At 33.1% G+C, this 17,444-nt stretch overlaps 1 pseudogene; it reads right to left on the reverse strand.

Moving 5' to 3' along the window:
- Nucleotides 1-13,345: 13,345 nt before the first annotated feature.
- On the reverse strand, nucleotides 13,346-15,465 carry LOC139702116 (NADH dehydrogenase [ubiquinone] 1 alpha subcomplex assembly factor 4 pseudogene; annotated as a pseudogene).
- Nucleotides 15,466-17,444: the final 1,979 nt, after the last annotated feature.

Consider the following 17,444-nt stretch of genomic DNA (forward strand, 5'->3'; position numbering starts at 1 on the left):
AAGGAATTTTCCTTTCTCAAGATTGTCCTTATCTCCAGCTGAAGCTGGATTTTTGTTATAGTCTCTTTTCTAATTAGTTAGCTAATGACTGTTCTAGAATTTCATTTTCATTTGTTCATTGGTAGTATCTGTCTTGTTCACTACTGAATCCTCAATGTCTGGCTCATATTAGGCTTTTAGTAAATTACTGAATGAATGAATATTGAATTCTGAAATTTATGTAGTATGATTTATTCCCGATGAGGAAGAATCCTCAGCTGTTTGCCCAAGGCCTACCTAGTAAATGTTAACGTAAGGAATAGAAAACAGGCTGTATCATAATTGTAGCACAATCTCCCTCCTTACATCATTGATGCTTTATAATCCTTTCAGTTTAAATTTGCAAAGGGTTAAGGTACACATGTTTATACACTCATAAACTTGTGGGTGAGCAGACTGATTCTCAATTCTGTACTCCATACTATTATTATCTTCCATAAGAGCAAATATATATTTTTTTCCTAGTGGTATCATCATTTGGTTCTAGTGGCCCCACCAAAAAATAAAAAGAACAAAACTATTGGAACATACAAAACTGAAGAACATCTCTGTTTTAAAATTTATTTATATTTTGCTTCTTTAAGGTTATATTTATTATATGAATAATTAATTTTTCCTACCACTTTTTGCTTTTCACACATTGCTACTTTTTGAACTTGAAAGATGAAGCCACTATGGATTATCAGTATCAGTTGGGGGTGCTTGCTTTGAGGATCTCCTTTTCATTGGTGTTCTTCAGTTTCACTATAATGAATCTTAATATGACTTTTATTAATAATGATTGGGATTCACTGAGACTCCTGATTTGGAGGGTGATTTTGTTTTGTATTGAAAATTAGTTCTTTGCATATGTCTTCTCCCTGGTTCTTCAGGTTTTTGTTTGTTTTCTACAGCTCTTATACCATAAAAATCTTGTTCACATTTTTTTATCTCTAATCTTTGCTGCAACAGATTTTGGGTAGTTTCTTTAAGTCTGTCCTCCCATTCACTACTGATCTCTTCACCTGTGTCTGATTTGCTGCTACACATCCATTGAATTTCTCATTTCAATGATATTTTTATCTTTCATAGTCTAATTTAACAATCATACTTTAAATGCCCATTTGTATTCTTTAAAATTATTTTATATTTTGTCTTTAAATTTTTTTTAGTTGTAGATGGACACAGTAACTCTGTTATTTATTTACTTTTATGTGGTGCTGAGGATCAAACCTAGTGCCTCACATGTGCTAAGTGAGTGCTCTACCACTGAGCCACAAAAACAGTCCCTATGTTGTTTTTAATCTATGCCACCATTCTTGCCTAAATCGACACCCATAATTTACATGAGTGTACAATAGCTTTTGAACTAGTCTTTCTATAAGCATTCATGATGATGATGATGATGATGATTACCACCAGGGATTGAACTCAGGGGCACTTAACCACTGAGCCAAATCCCAGCCTTTTTTGTATTTTATTTAGAGACAGGTTCTCACTGAGTTGCTTAAGACCTCAATAAATTACTGAAGCTGGCTTTCAACTCATGATTTCCTGCCTCAGCCTCCTGAGCTGCTGGGATTACAGGCATGTGCCACTATGCCTGGCTATGACCCTCCATGAAGAGTCAACAGTCTTCAAATTTAAATTAAATTATTTTTCTTCTCTGCTTAATAGATAGATAGATAGATAGAACTGATGTAAAAGTTTTGTAAAACAATACCCCTTAGTATATGCAATGATCTCTGATATTTTTATTCTATTTCACTCTATCTTATTGTATTTATTCTATTCTAGCCTAGTCTATTCTATTCTATCCTAATGTACATATGTTGATTATGTTCCATAGATTGATTTTATAACCTACTAACAGTATCAATCTACCTTTGAGAAGTTCTGTTCTAAAGAGCCACAATCCTCTATGCTTTGGTGTTTGCAATGCTGCCCCTCTGCCTGGGAATGAATTCCCTCCATATACATATACTTCTGGTATTGTACTTCTTCGGAACTCAGCTATCAAAGAATTTTCCTTTCTCAAGATTGTCCTTATCTCCAGCTGAAGCTGGATTTTTGTTATAGTCTCAGTCTCATTTGTATTACTTACCTCACTTGTAGCTTTGTTATTATTTTTTCTAATTAGTTAGCTAAAGACTGTTCTAGAATTTCATTTTCATTTGTTCATTGGTAGTATCTGTCTTGTTCACTACTGAATCCTCAATGTCTGGCTCATATTAGGCTTTCAGTAAATTACTGAATGAATGAATATTGCTCAGAATGATATCATAGGGAAAAAAACATGGATTTGAAGGTAAAAGATTAAAAAAGAATCTGCTTGTGAGAAAAAACCTTAATTTTCAGTCTGATATTATTGAGTGCTCTCAACCAAAACCATATGATTCTTATTGTCTGATTTCCTAATCTGTCTAATGACATTTATTGCTTTGTGTGCCTGGCTATTAGAATTAAGCACTGAAATAAGTAAGTAAATAAAACAACAAGAAACTATCACAGCCCTTCTTTACATGAGTGCAAGTTAAGTTCTAGGGCAGACAGAAACTTAAAACAATATGGTATTATTGTATGTGGACACACTTAGACTTGCAAAATGCTGTAGGATACATTTTTGAAAAATGGTTTTAAGGTCTTTTGAAGATATTAAAGTTATCATGATATTACAACTTATGAAAATTTCAAAACATTTTCTCTTGGTCTTGGCTCTGTCTTGGTAATGGTGAGGTAAAAATGGAAAGAGATCAGACTAATGATCTCTCTCTCTCTCTCAGGTGTTTTCCTTTCAGCATCCTAGTGATCAAGAAAATAGCTGGACAGCATAACAAAGCTTTGAACTTCCAGATTCACAATACTCTGAACTTTTGTCATCTGCTAGCCTAGTGTTGATCCGCAGATACTGTTACTGTTTTGCTTCCCAACTGGTGGGTGTGTGAACAAAGGAAAGTGGTACAGGTATTCTCAAATAACTTTAAGCACCTTGAAGAGGTCACTTTGGAAATAAACCCTGTTGGTTCTTGTGCCACTGTTAACCCAGGAGATGTTGAAAGCCTAAGTCAAGTTTGCTTCAGCAGTTAAGCCCAGCAGTTAATACTGAGTAATAAAGACTAGCAGTAAGAAAAGTAGTCAAGGTCAGAGCCAAACTATCTGTTAGAGTGAAATGTTTAAAGCTTCCAAAGAGACTTCAATTAGACTCTTAAAAACAGGCCACTGTTTTGTGTGTTTCCCATGCAGAATTTACTCCTGCATTTTTAATTTTCAGAGATCAGGCCATCCTCTGGCAAAGTGTAAAGTTCCTGGAGAGGTAGCACAAACACTGTTCTATCTTGCTAATTTTTCATCTCATGTATTTAATAAACTGTTTGACTGTTAGATCTGTAAGAAATAACATTAAGGGATCTCCTATTTTGGTTTTTAAAATTGTGTCTCTTGTACTGTCTTCCATTTACTCTGGGGAGATTGGGAGAACAGTGCCAGATTGATTGATTTTGTTTTTAAGTGTGGTGAAGACAATGAAGGGATGAGGAGAATGTTATTGGAAGTTGACATAGTGAACAGGGAAACAGTTTGGCCATGTAGGCACCATCTCAGGTAAATAAAGTATGTAGGTATGTGTAAGACTAATTGTTTAAGGGTATAACTCTTAGATTCTACACTCATTGGTGCAAGAGAGCAGCTGTTTGAGGCCAGAAATATGATGTGTGCAGAATGACTTGGAGAAAAAAACAACTGGATCACAGAATTTAAAACAACTGAATCACTTATTTAATCAGGATTTAAAATCTAGCAATTCCTCTACAGGAATAAAATGCTACTGAGTTGCTCTTATTTGTGGATTTTTTTTTTTTTTATCTTGCCTCTATATTGCCCTTTTGGTACAGTAAGCATGATTTGTTCATCTTGTACTCTGCAAATGGTAAGCATAAAAATACTTAGTAGGTATTTACTTGCTCACCATCCATCCATTCAGGTAGACAGGCAATGTTTGGGAAATATTAAAACAGCAGCCCGACAAAAGGGGGGAAAAACATTGCTGTGAGGTACCTCTGGTTTTCTCTAATGAGAGACTATGAAACTTTCATTTCACTTTTAAAGACAAATGGTCTGCATAGAAAGGAAGCACATGATTAGTTGTATCTCTGTTTAGTTGACCAATAAGGTCAGAGCTGTTGGTCCATTTCTGCATAAGCCAGTAGCATTTCTCCACTCCTAGCCACAGATGTGTGCCTTGAATCTTTGCCATCTGTTTCCTAAGTGCATGCCTTTCGAAGTGAGGGAGACCCGAGGACTGCAGATAGATCAGCTGAAAAATCATTACAACTTTTAAAAACAAAGCATAAAGCATGAATCCCTTAATGGCAGTTCACAAGCTTTATTTTCATGCTTTCAAAGGTCAATGCATTGATGCCACATATGCTGCTGTCCGATGCTATAGAATAGAAGAGAAACTTTGGAAACTGACAAACTTGAACATTGCAACTTCTGCTATCACTTTTGCCTAAAAAAATTAAGTTTCTGCTCCTGAGTTCATATAACCTGTCCTAGAAAATAATGGGTAGATGTGAATAATCTGATAATCTCATGGATTCAGAAATCTTTAAAAGTTCTACATAATTAGTAGACCTCATATTTTAATGGATAACATTATTAGACAATGTATTTAGTTGCCTACCCAAAACGCCCTTGCTCTGGATTTATGCCCAGTTCTTTGAGAATTTGTAGAACTCAAATGAGAGACCTAACAATCAATAACACTTCTTATTTGCTTCATATTTTCACTTTTACTTAACACTTACCTATAATATTTACATTATTTCATGTGAATTTCAAAACAACTTTGTAATATTTATTGGTTGTTAGTCTTTGGATTTATCTACTTAGTCATTTGGCAGCCATTAGAAACTTAAAAGCATATTCCCCATAATAAAATCATTTCATTTGTAAGGTGCTACATTGTCTTACTCGATAACGGAATGAGATTTTAGGTGAAATATCATTTATTGAAGTTAAAAGTAACAATAAAAACAGTTTGTTTCCTTCTGGAGCATCTGAGGGGGAAAAAAGTTTAAAAAACAAAAACCTCTTTGGCATCTCTGACTATTTGAATAGACAACACAGAAGAACTGTGAGTTTTTTCTTTTTTTCTTTCAGTTAAATTATCCTAAGAACACTCTGCTCCAACACAGGAATGCCAGTGGAACAAGAGATGGTAACACAAGATGCACCAGGAGACTCGAGGGTTTTTTTTGTATTTGAAACTTATATTCTACTATAATGACTAAATTGTAGAGAAGCAAAACTGTGTGTGTGTGTGTGTGTGTGTGTGTGTGTTTAAATTTACGCAATGTTTTTTTGGTTCTGTCTTCTAGGAGTGAACAAACTCCTTTTGTTTCATGTTTGCTTGTTTGTTTTTAAATGTTCACTCTTGAATTTTATGCAATAATGTAAAAGAAAAGAAAATAAACAATAAAATTACTGATTTTGATTTTAATTCAAAATATGTTAACTATATTAGAACAATGTATTTCATCAAAATAAAACCGGCAAAGGTATATACAGATATAAAATAGTATGTAGTACTTTTCCCACATTATGTATTTAATTGACAGGATATCTTTTAATCTTTAAACTTTTTTCCTGCATTCTTATTAGTGCATTATAGGTGCAGATCGGATGCAATTTATTGTCATATATTTAATCTTTATTATAAATAAAAATGAAGCCAGTACAATGATTATTACTAACACTAGCAAATTAAGTCTTAGTATTCAAAAGAACAGATTTCTTCTTATTAACTTGATTTTGATTTTAATTCAAGAATAATTATGCTGGGTTCTGATGTGTGACTGGACAAAAAAAACCATGCAGTTGTGTGTTTTGGCATATTTTTAAATTTTTTTTTATTTTTTCAGTGGTACTCATGATAACCAACAAAAGAAATTTAGATTGGAAGGCCTTTTTCTGTACTAGATTCTAATCCTCATTCTGAGAAAAATTTCCACACCTCTTGGTGGCTTTTGCTTAGACTTTATGTATATGCGTGTTGATGACTTTTAGTAGTGGATAACAGGGACATGGAATTTTGAAGAATACGCTTTGGGAACAAAATCAGATACCTGTACAATACCATGTTCCTTTCTAGCTTTCTTGTTACCAGAAAAAGTCTAGATTTTACTATCAGAAATGTGGGTGTTGTGCAATGAACACAGCACTGTTGTGCAATAATTAAAGAATTTTTAAACTGAAGATTAAATTGGAATGTTGTTATAAACATAAGGGGAATGGCCAACATTTTTCTTTGTATCAAAAGAAAACTCATTTCTAAAAATAGGCATCCTCTTTGTGATGGCCCTTTAAAATATTTTTAAGTGATTCCAGTCACAGATGAGTTGATGGGTCTGCAGCATGTTACCATCAGTGGTTTGCTCTTTGATCCTGTAGCCTGTAATCAGGTGTGCATCAACAAGAAGAAAGCATTGGCATAGTGATGTCCCAGCTAGACTCTGCCTCTCTCTGAAAGTGAGCATGGCAAGACTAAAACATATTGCTGGTCCTGAGGTTTGCTTTGGTGTATGAATTTAAGGAAATAACAGTTAAAGTCATTTCCTAGTTCCAAACTTTATTTTATAAAATTAATGTAAACATGGGCCTTTCTAGGGTTACCAAGTTTGAAAATCACATTGGTTAAAAAAAAAAGTGTTTTTAATATATTTCATGTTTTAACTTTCCCAGAAATCAGAATTAAGGAAAAAGGACTGAGATGTTACCTAGTTTTTTAAGTGTACTTATTGACCTTTGTAATTTAATTTTTTCTAAAGTGAAATTGATTTAGTATAATCTCAACATCCACTTTTCTTTACTGAGAGTTATGGATATTGTCTTAAGAAGTACAAATGTACTTTTTATTCCACCTTCCACCCCCACTCCAATCCATATCACTGTCACTTCTGTTATTTATGAAGACCCCAGACTTTGTTTTGTTCTTTCCTGTCCTTTTGCTTTCCCAATCAAAACTATCAAAAGCACAGCTAAAACTTAGTAATTAGGAACTAGATTTGAATCCTTCTTTGCCATTTACAAGCTTACTTAGCGTATTTACTTAACATTTCTAATAAATATTTCTAATACCTATATTGTAGGTAGATTATGAGAATAAATGAAACAATTCACATAAAATGATTAACATGCAGGTTTGTCCACATTCTACCTCATCTCTCCCCAACCCTCCCTCCTCCTCCCATGAGTGCTTGTCCCAGGGTGAGCATGCAATAAGTAGTTTTCCTTATTATAAAACTACCCCTTCCTCTTCACTAATAAAACCTTATCTTCTTTTCTTACCTAGAACCCTCAATTTAGCTAATTGGTTGCTATGTCTTATTTTTCTTTAAAGTGAAGTTCTATATTCATTGGCTTGAGTTTATAAAAGCACAGTTTTAAAATCAAATTATAAGTTTAGAATTAGAAAATGGAACATTGCAAAATTACTGTTAATCTTGTTAGATTTTGCTTTCTCATCATATCTAGTTGCTGTCTTCATTAACAGAAAAAATTTGAATACATTTCTGTGTTAGTCAGTTTTTCATCACTGTGACCAAAATATATGACAAGAACAACTTAGAAGAGGAAAAGTTTATTTTGGCTCACAGTTTCAGAGGTTCAGTCCAGTGCTCTGGGCCAGAGATGAGGCAGAACATCATGGCAGAAGAACATGGTGGAGGAAAGCTGTTTAGCTCATGACAGCCAGGAAGCTGAGAGAGGTGAAGGGACTGCAGGGAAGATAAACTCTTCCATGCCAGCCTCCAATGACCCACCTCTTCCAGCCATATTCCACCTGCCTAGAGTCATACCCAGTAAGTCCATTCAAACTAAGATGGACTGATAACATTACAGATTTAATAATCCAATAATTTCACCTCTGAATATTCCTGTATTAACACAGGAACTTTGGGGATACACTTCTTCTCTAACCCATAAGAATTTTTTCAAATGACTTAGGGAATGTATATAAGCTGTTTTACTTAAAAATATTGTTAAAACTTTGCCTTGTGCAGGCACTGTGATTTAAGTGTTTTCCAACATTATCCTGTTTAATTCTTAAATAACCTATGAAATGCTTACTATTGTAATTATCCAGTTTACAGAGAAGAAAACAAACACGTCATGTGCAAGATTATAAAGCTAGTGGGCAGTAGTGTTTTGATTCCAGGACATGTACTCTTAAACACTCACCTATACTAACTGCCCCTGCCCCAACCAGGCTTCCAGGAATAACATGGAAATCCACCTTTCAAAAGAGAAAAAAAAACTCAACTCTTTGATAATAGTACTGAATCTGATAAGAAATCTTACTGTTGGTTTTTCTCCCTTTTTTATGGATAGCCAGCAAAGTTTTCTCATTCATTGACTAGAAAACAAGGGCAAATGTCTGAAGTATGACCTCTAAATTGAGGACACTCAAAATCATGACCTATGAGAAAGAAGTAGAATATGGAGACAGCTCTGAGAAGACACTGGAGGGAATGAAAACTTTCAAACGTTCAAAGGTCGTACATGTGACGACCTTGTGAAGAAGGATTAGATACAGCCTTTATTGCTCAATAAGGCAGAATTAAAACAATTTCTTGGAGATAGTTGGATGAGAACTTTCTAACAATTAAAGCTCTCACCATTAGAAGTCATGTTCTGAAAAATAATAACAAGACCTTTACTGGTCAGACTGTTTCTACTCATCTTCCGCTCAGAGATTGTATACTTTCCAGGGAAAGAAAAGCAACTCATTTTTTGTAAGAATGTTGGAGACTTTCAAGTGTGTTCATTTGGCCTATAAGACTATAAGGTGAAAAGTATATTTTTTAAAAAAGTAAGATTATAAACTTAATACATAAAACAATTGTATTTCCATAAAACCTAATCCCACCTTTTAGTGACAAGTATCTGGTATGTTATAGTTTCTATTTTTGATAATTAAAAACCAATATTATAAAACATTAAATTAAAAAAGTATAAAGAGAAATATAAGTAAAAGGCAAAAGAAAAAAATCCATAATCCCTTACATTATCATCACTTATATTTTAAGCTATTTTTCCTTATAGTCCTTTATTTCACTACTTTTATATTTTATAATTTTTAGTAAAACTGGCATTTTATCAGTTTTTATAGACCATTTCTTTTACATAGTATTATGGGCAATACTTTTTTATTTTAATATTTCAAATGTGTGAGACTTATGAGTCTATTTTATGAATGAGTGGTAATATATTTAACCAATTTTGAAAATAAATTATTCACAAATAATTATGTAGGCAATGGTATATTATCATTAGTAACACTATAATGAATATATTTGTGTATTATTAATTATCCAAGTACTAATTGTGTTTCTAGAATTCATGTTTACCCCCAAGGGTCTTAACATGTCTGGCCTAATTGACGTTTATCACCTATCAATTCACTTTCTCACAGTCACTATGTGAGATTAGACCTTGGTTTTCAATGTTTAATGAAGTATGATTGACAGATTATATAGGCCATTTTAAATTTGTACTTTTTAAAATACAATTGCAACTCTATTTTGAGTTCATATGTCTGATGGCAAATTACATTTTTTCTTTATATCTATTCACATTTCCCCTCATTGTTCAGCTATATTTTTAAGAAAATTACTCACAGGAACACACATTTCTTTATATGTTAAAGATTTAAACCTTTATTATACATACTATATATACATATATAGATCTTTCACATTAGTTCTTCCTCAGAGGCTTTGTATCAGACAGGGTTCAATCACAGAGAGTAGAACCACTATGGAACACATACACTTGCTTAACATTTGATCTCCTATCATTGTAGTAGCTGGTTAAATAATCTGTGAAAAGCGCTGTCTTCACATCTGATGATGGAGCTAGGAGTTCACAGGACAGGTAACCTGGAAGGGAAGATGTGGGTAACATGGGAAGAGCAAGGACAAGATAAACCAGGTATCTTATATCATTTATTTTCGATGATTAGAAACCAAGATCTTTATGTTAATTTCTGTTTTTCTGCTTTTGGTGTTGTGGTGTGGATCACTTTTGGACTTGGGCCAAACACACACCTGGTTCAGGAGTCAGAGCCACTGAAGAAGGATGCATTCTAGACTCCAACTCATACAGAGTGATAAGTCAGCTGATAAAGTGTTCACTACAAAAATTTTATTTCTACCTCCAAATCTCGTCTAAGAATTTCTCTTGTCCATGCCAATGGGAACTATAAAAGAAAGTGGACACATTGTGAAACCATCACCATCTGTATTTTTTCTAGTTTTATGAAGTTACTTTGCTTTTTTAAATTTTTCAATTTATTTTAATTAGTTATATATGACAGTAGAATGCACTTCAATACATCATATATAATGGAGTATAATTCCTCATTCTTCTGACTGTACATGATGTAGAATCACACTTGTCTTATAGTTATACATGTACATAGGGTAATAATGTCTGATTCATTCTACTGCCCTTCCTACCTCTAAACCCTCTCCCCTCACTTTACTCTCTTCTACCTAATCTAAAGTAACTCTTCTTCCCCAGCCCCACCCCTCAATTGTGAATTAGCATCCACATGTCAGAGAAAACATTCAGCTTTTGGTTTCTTGGGACTGACTTATTTCGCTTAGGATATTCTCCAGCTCCATTCATTTACTGGCAAATGCCATAATTTCATTCTTCTTTAAGGCTGAGTAATATCTCATATTTTTTTAATCAGTTCATCTGTTGAAGTGTACCTAGGTTGGTTCCATAGTTTAGCTGTTATGAATTGAGCTGCTATAAACACCTTTGCAAAATTAGCCTCTCCATTCATGGACATGGTATGCTTCTACATTCAAATCTTATTTGATAAAAGGAGTCATAAGTTTGTCATATAAGTCCTACATAATTTCATAAATTCTTATAATTTTGTCATATAAGTCCTACATAATTAGGTTTATTTTATGTTTCTTGCTTTCAGAGCAAATAGAATAATCTTTACTATTACTTGTTAGTTGAGAGAAATTTACTTTCAGCATGTGTATGTTTCATCACTTGGCAAATTTTTTTTTTAATTTTAGAACTTTGTAAAATTTATTTTCACTAGTTTTCTGAGAGAGAGACCAACATCTTAGACTAGGTGATTTCTACATTCATGCCATTTATACCTCTCCTCCGGGGATTTTTGTTAACCATTCCTTTGCTTTTCTTAAGTTTTTATACCAACAATCTGTACCACTAAACAACACATTGTTAGGTGTTGGCTGGGTTTTTTGTGTGTGTGTGAATATGAATGAAATAATACTGTATGTACTTTTCTATGACTGATACTCTGTGCCTGACTCTAGATTTTGAGATTTGTCCATGTGAATGCACATAATTATTGCCTACTCATTACACCCTGTATGGTGATCCCTGTGGAAGTATCCCACAACTTATATACATCCATTTCATCTATAATGGACATTTAAATTGCTAGGTTTTTACTTTATGTAAAATGCCACTGTAAATATTTTTACACATCTCCTAGTGTACATACACAAGAGACACCATTAGTCTATACCTCGTAGGACAATTGGTGGACTATAATCTTTGCATATGTCCAATAACTATGTAATGCCAACATTTTATGATTGTATCGATATTTAATTTTACTAAGAGTAGATAAAAGTTCCTTTTGTTTTCCACTCTAGTTAGCACTTGGTACTGACATACCCTTGAATTTGTACCAGTCTGGTGAATGTAAATTGTTATCTCACTGGGATTTTAATTTGCATTTCCCCGATTTATCAATTAGATTGCACATGTTTGGTTGTGCATTTTTGTGTTTCTGTTCCTGTGAAGTCCATCTTATCCCCCATCCCCAATTTTCTTATTTGATTGTGTTTTAAAAATAATCATAATGTTATTTTTTATTTCTTTTTTTATATTTTTACATCTTTTTTTATTGGTGCCTTATAGTTGTACGTGATGGTGGGATTTGGTGTTACACATCCATACTTGCACACAATATAACAATATCATAATATTCTTTAGATATTTTTGGTACATGATTCCTCATTGGAATAATTTGCTGTTATCTTTTGCTTGCTTTATGAAGTCTTTTGATAAACATAAGTTCTTAATTTTAGCAGAGTTATACTTAAAAATCTGTTCCTTTTACTAGGACTTTGTGTCTTATTTAAGAAATTCTTTACCACATGAGGTCATAAAAATATTCTTCTGTATTGTCTTTAGAAATTTTATAGTTTGTCTTTTATATTTAGTTGTGAAATCCACCTGGAATTGAGTTTTGCATATAATTTGTTACATATAGATGCTAGGTAACACTATCTCTGTCATATAGTGAATGACCACCAAAACATTTGTTTCTAAAATCTTTATTCTCTTATCATTCTAGTACTTGTTTCTTACTTAATCACATTGTCTCAGAGAATAAGTCCTGAGATTCTAAACCCTCCAAGTTCATTGAGAATTGCTATATGTACATGGTCAGTTTTACTAAATGCTTCATGTTTGCCTGATAAAAAGTGCATTCTACAGTCAGTGGGTGAATTCTGCAGGCTAACATAGGTAAATCATATTAATTCTGATATTCAAATTGTCTGTGTCTTTTATTTTGCTAAATCTACCAATTACTGAGTATTAAAATCTTGCACTTTTATGGAAGATTTGTGTATCTCTTCTTGCTGTTATCTTGTCTACTAATTGTTGCTTTACATGTTTTGAGGCCATGTTATTAAGAGTATACAAGTTTAGGGCTATTAACTTCCTAGCATTAGTATGTAATGAACCTCTTTATTTTAATAATGCTTTTCATCATAAAATCTATTGTGTCTAACATTAATATAGTGATCCCAGTTTTCTTTTAAACATTTCCTGGTATTTTTTCTTTTTCTTTTTAAACTTTTATAGTCTTATGTAAATTATGTAAATAATTTTTTCTTAAGTATGTTCTGATTATCTTTACCTTTTAATAAGAGTGTTTAGTGCAGTAGGATGAATTTTTAATTACTATTTACATACTATTTATATATATAACTACCATATATGTATAAATGTTTTTATATTAGTATTTGTATAAATATACATTTTAATTGCTATAAATACATATTTGGGTTTCTTTTTTTTTTTTGATATGGGAAGTAATTTTATTTTATCACATGACACTATATGAGAAGCCATATTTACAGATGCCTAATCACACAATATAGCTTTGAACACAAAAGGTGGCTCAGAAATAGCAATACCAGTGATTCAAGTATTGATCTTTACAGAAAAGAAAATAATTTTGACTGATTGAAAGGAGTTTGAAAATAAAAATTTTTATTGGCTAGCATTCTTTCATATTTTCTTGAAAACTACTATGTTGAACAAAATAAAATACGTATAGTTTATCACATGGCACAGTATTTAAAAACAAGTTTACAAGTTGCCTATCTCTGCCCACGTTCTGTTTCAGCATTACTACTGATGTGTCATTCTATCATCATGCTGAATTCCTCAGCATCTTCCATACCATTTCCCGGGGAATCTCTGGGAAGTAGCAATGGAAACACATTGACAAACCCATCTTCCACAATTCCCACCTTCTGCTCCTTTGAAATAAATTTATTTTTGGTCTAATAGGAAAAAATACACTATGATTTTGAAAACCTCAATTCTGAGTCTGGCTGTCATGAACTACAAATAATTACATCATGTATCCTCTTCAGGCATGTTCTCAACTGGAAAAAAATTCATATTTGCTTGGTCCTTTGTAGTTCTTTACTATTTCATTTATCGTCACAGTAACCATTATATTTAAGGCAGCATTATACTCATTTTATAGTAGAAATTCAATCTCAAGAGGTTACACAATCTACCCAAGATCTCATAGGTGGTAATCTATTAAGCTGAGCTAAAGTTACACAATCTCGCTTAAGATCCTAGTACAGATATTTGTGGTTCTTTTAAGTTTATTACATTAATGAAGCAGCAATTTCCCAGCTTCCTTCCAAGGACCATATTTTATGCTTCCACTTACTATTTTTCTTTCTTCTTTCAACTAGCATTAAAACTAAATATTTATATATAATTTGATCATCAAATTTCCCTTACCCTGGTTCTTTAACTGTTTAAAAATTTCTTGTATTTCTAAATTAAACCAAGAGAAAAATTGTTTGTTTTTTTCCCCCAATAGTCTCCCCTCCCCCAATAGTTCTGATAGCTTTTGGCCTGATCCATTTCGGTCTAAGCAGATTGCTAACATTTATAAACATTACTAGTTATTTCTTATAATTTAAAAGACATTATTCCATACTTAGAACCAATTCAAAACAAAACAAAAAAATCCTTGCCAATTCTTATTCATCAAAAGTAATGATATAAATATATTTTTCACTGATTTCATAGTCAGCCTCCTGCCTGTCTTTATTTGGGAAATATTATTCTCTTTCCCTAACAAAAAAATGTCATGGTCCTAGGAGTCAAAAAACTTACTTTCAATATCCCTGACAGAATGAACTAACCACTTAAACTGGAAGGTAAGACTTATGAATTTTAAATGTGGGACTCAGGTCAAAAGACCAATTTAAAAGCTGATATCATGTGTCTAAAATAACTTAATATCTCCTTCAATTACAGTAAATTTATAACTGTTCTGATTAGCCATGCTGACATACACATAGGAACTATGCCTAAACCAAATTAATTTAAAAGAAAACAAAACAAATCCATAACCAATCTTGAAAAGTCAGGAGATCAATAAATAGTATGCTCTCAAAGCAGGGAACATTATAAACACTCAGTAGTTTATATAATTTTATATACTAAAAATGAGGAAATAAAAAGGATATGGGAATGGGAAGTACATATGGGAAATCAATTTCATCACTTTCTTCATTTTGATTGTATTGCTTTCTTGTCTTCAGGAGGGAAAATTTTGACTTCAAAAGTAACAAAATACTTGAGCAGGGAATTTACATCTTTCAGTTCTAAATGGTATTCTTGAGCTATTTTCTCAGCAGTCCATGTTTCTGGATGAAGTTTATGATTATTGAGAAGTGTTAATGCTTCTACAATGGATATTTTGCCTTTGGGAATGTTCTTAATATTCAACATATCAAAATGGTGGCCTTTTGGCAATCTGAATTCCTTTGATTCTTGCTGTATTTCAGTAGTTTTCACCCGCAGGGAAGATACAGGATCTGTGGACTCAACATATACTTCTTTTAGTAATGAGAACAGCCTGTCATCTTTTCTAGCAATTTCTCCCTTAACTTCTGGGTTGTAGCTCATCTGCTCTCGCAGGCTCTTGGTTGAAGGGTGCCTGGGAGCCGCAGAGGGTTTCGGCTTGCTGATTTCCCGTTCTGCTCGGTTCTCTATGTTGAAATTCCTGATCGCGCGGGTCATCCGAGCCCCCATCTCTTCAGAACTTGATGCCCTCAGGTTCACAACGCACGTGGGAAAACCATATTTGGGTTTCTTAACATTTATTTTGTGCTTCCTCTCTGTTTCATCTTTTCTGTTTTTTTCCTCTTTTTTTAATCTTCTTTTCCAAGTGATTATTTTTTCTTCATTATTCTGGATCAATCTTATTAATAATTGCTGTATCTATCGAATAATAAAAGGTATTATTCTTGGAGTTCCAGTAGATATTTTGGCATATTAATTTAATTTTATATATTACATTGATATACTTCAGCATATTAATCAAGATCTAGATTTAATTAAAATATTTACTCCTCTCCTGAACAATACATGAAACTTTGCAGTTGATTTCAGCCACCTACCCTCCATTTATAGCCTATAAATGAGTTTTATTTATAACTTCTTTTCATTACAAAGACATTAGTATTATTGTTTTATACTGTTAGTGTATGCTTGAATTTATCCATATAACTTTTTCTTATTGTACCTTAAGTTTTTCACTAGAGATCATATGTGCCATAAAGCACATATTTTGGAATTTCCTTTGGTGATATTTTGTTGGTGGCAAATTCACTGTTTTTGCTTCTCAGAAGACATTTTTATTTAACTTTCACTTTAAATAAGTTTTTAGTTATAAAAATTTCTGGGTACAGAATTTTGGTTGACAGTTCCTTCTCTTAGCAAAATTGAAAACATTTCACAGATGTCTGGGTTCCTCTGTTGCTATGAAAAATTTGCTTTTAGTGTGACTTCTGATTCTTCAAAGATCATTTATTTTTTTCTTTTTGGTTCTCTTAAGTTCTCTTTATCTTTGATGTTCTGAAATTTCATTATGAAATGTAGGTGTGATTTTTTTCTTTTAACTTTACTTAAAAATTGTTGAGTTATTTCAATCAGTAGAAGGTGACTTTAGTTGCTTTTAGAAAAATTCTCAACCATTATGTCTATTTTGCTTTATACCTGATATAATTTTTTTCCTAAAACTTTTTATTTATGTATCACATTCCTATCAAAAGAGTGCATTAGAAATCTAATGCTGTATATTATATCATCCCCAAACTTCATTGTGGCTTAAAACAACAATAATCATTTATCCCTCATTGTTTTTGTAGGTCACATTCAGGATGAACTCAGCAGGTTGGATTTTATTTGGGATCACTCATGAAATTACAATCCTGTGTTAGTTGAGACTGCAAGTAATCTGAAGGCTTGAGAAGTGTTGCAGGACCCACTTTCATGATGGCTGTATGGGGTTGGAGGAGAAAATTACTGAATATCATGTTTTCTTTGTTTTTGTTGTTGTTTGTTTGTTTGTTTGTTTTGTACTGGGGATTGAACTCAGGGGCTTTTACCACTGAGCCATATCCCCAGCCCAATTTTGTATTCTATTTAGAGTCAGGGTCTCACTAAGTTGCTTAACACCTAGTTTTTGCTGAGGCTGGCTTGATCCTCCTGTCTCAGCCTCCTGAGCCTCTGAGATTATAGGTGTGCCCCACCATACCCATCTTTTCTGGCTAGGAGAAGACAGACCCACCTGGGGCTAGTGATATCTTAAATACTTAAGGGCTCTAGCTGGAACATGCCTTTGATATGCAGACTAACCAATCCAGAGCCATATCTTTTCTATCAAGCCCTGCACTCCAGGAGGCAATATTTCTCCACTTTAATGATCTCAAGGGCTGGGTAACAGTTAACTAGGGACCACCCTTCCAGCTTAGAATTTACTGAAATTACTTAAACTAGCCAATCCTAAACTGTTTACCCTGTCCTGCCTGCATTTTCCATAGAGAAATGCCAATAGGCATTTAAATCTTCCCTTCACTTGTCTTCTGCCTCTTGACCACCTTGGTGTCCTTCTCATGTGGTCCTACATAAGGGCTCTCCTTCTGTTTTTAGGACCTGTGAGCATAATAAACTTTGTTTTTCTGAGTCACTTCTCTGTCTACTCTATGGCTGTACTCAAATGACCAGCTCATGAAAAAACAAAACAGTGTCAC

The sequence above is a fragment of the Marmota flaviventris genome, chromosome 15, assembly GCF_047511675.1.
Source record: "Marmota flaviventris isolate mMarFla1 chromosome 15, mMarFla1.hap1, whole genome shotgun sequence".
In the NCBI taxonomy this organism is placed as follows: Eukaryota; Metazoa; Chordata; class Mammalia; order Rodentia; family Sciuridae; genus Marmota; species Marmota flaviventris.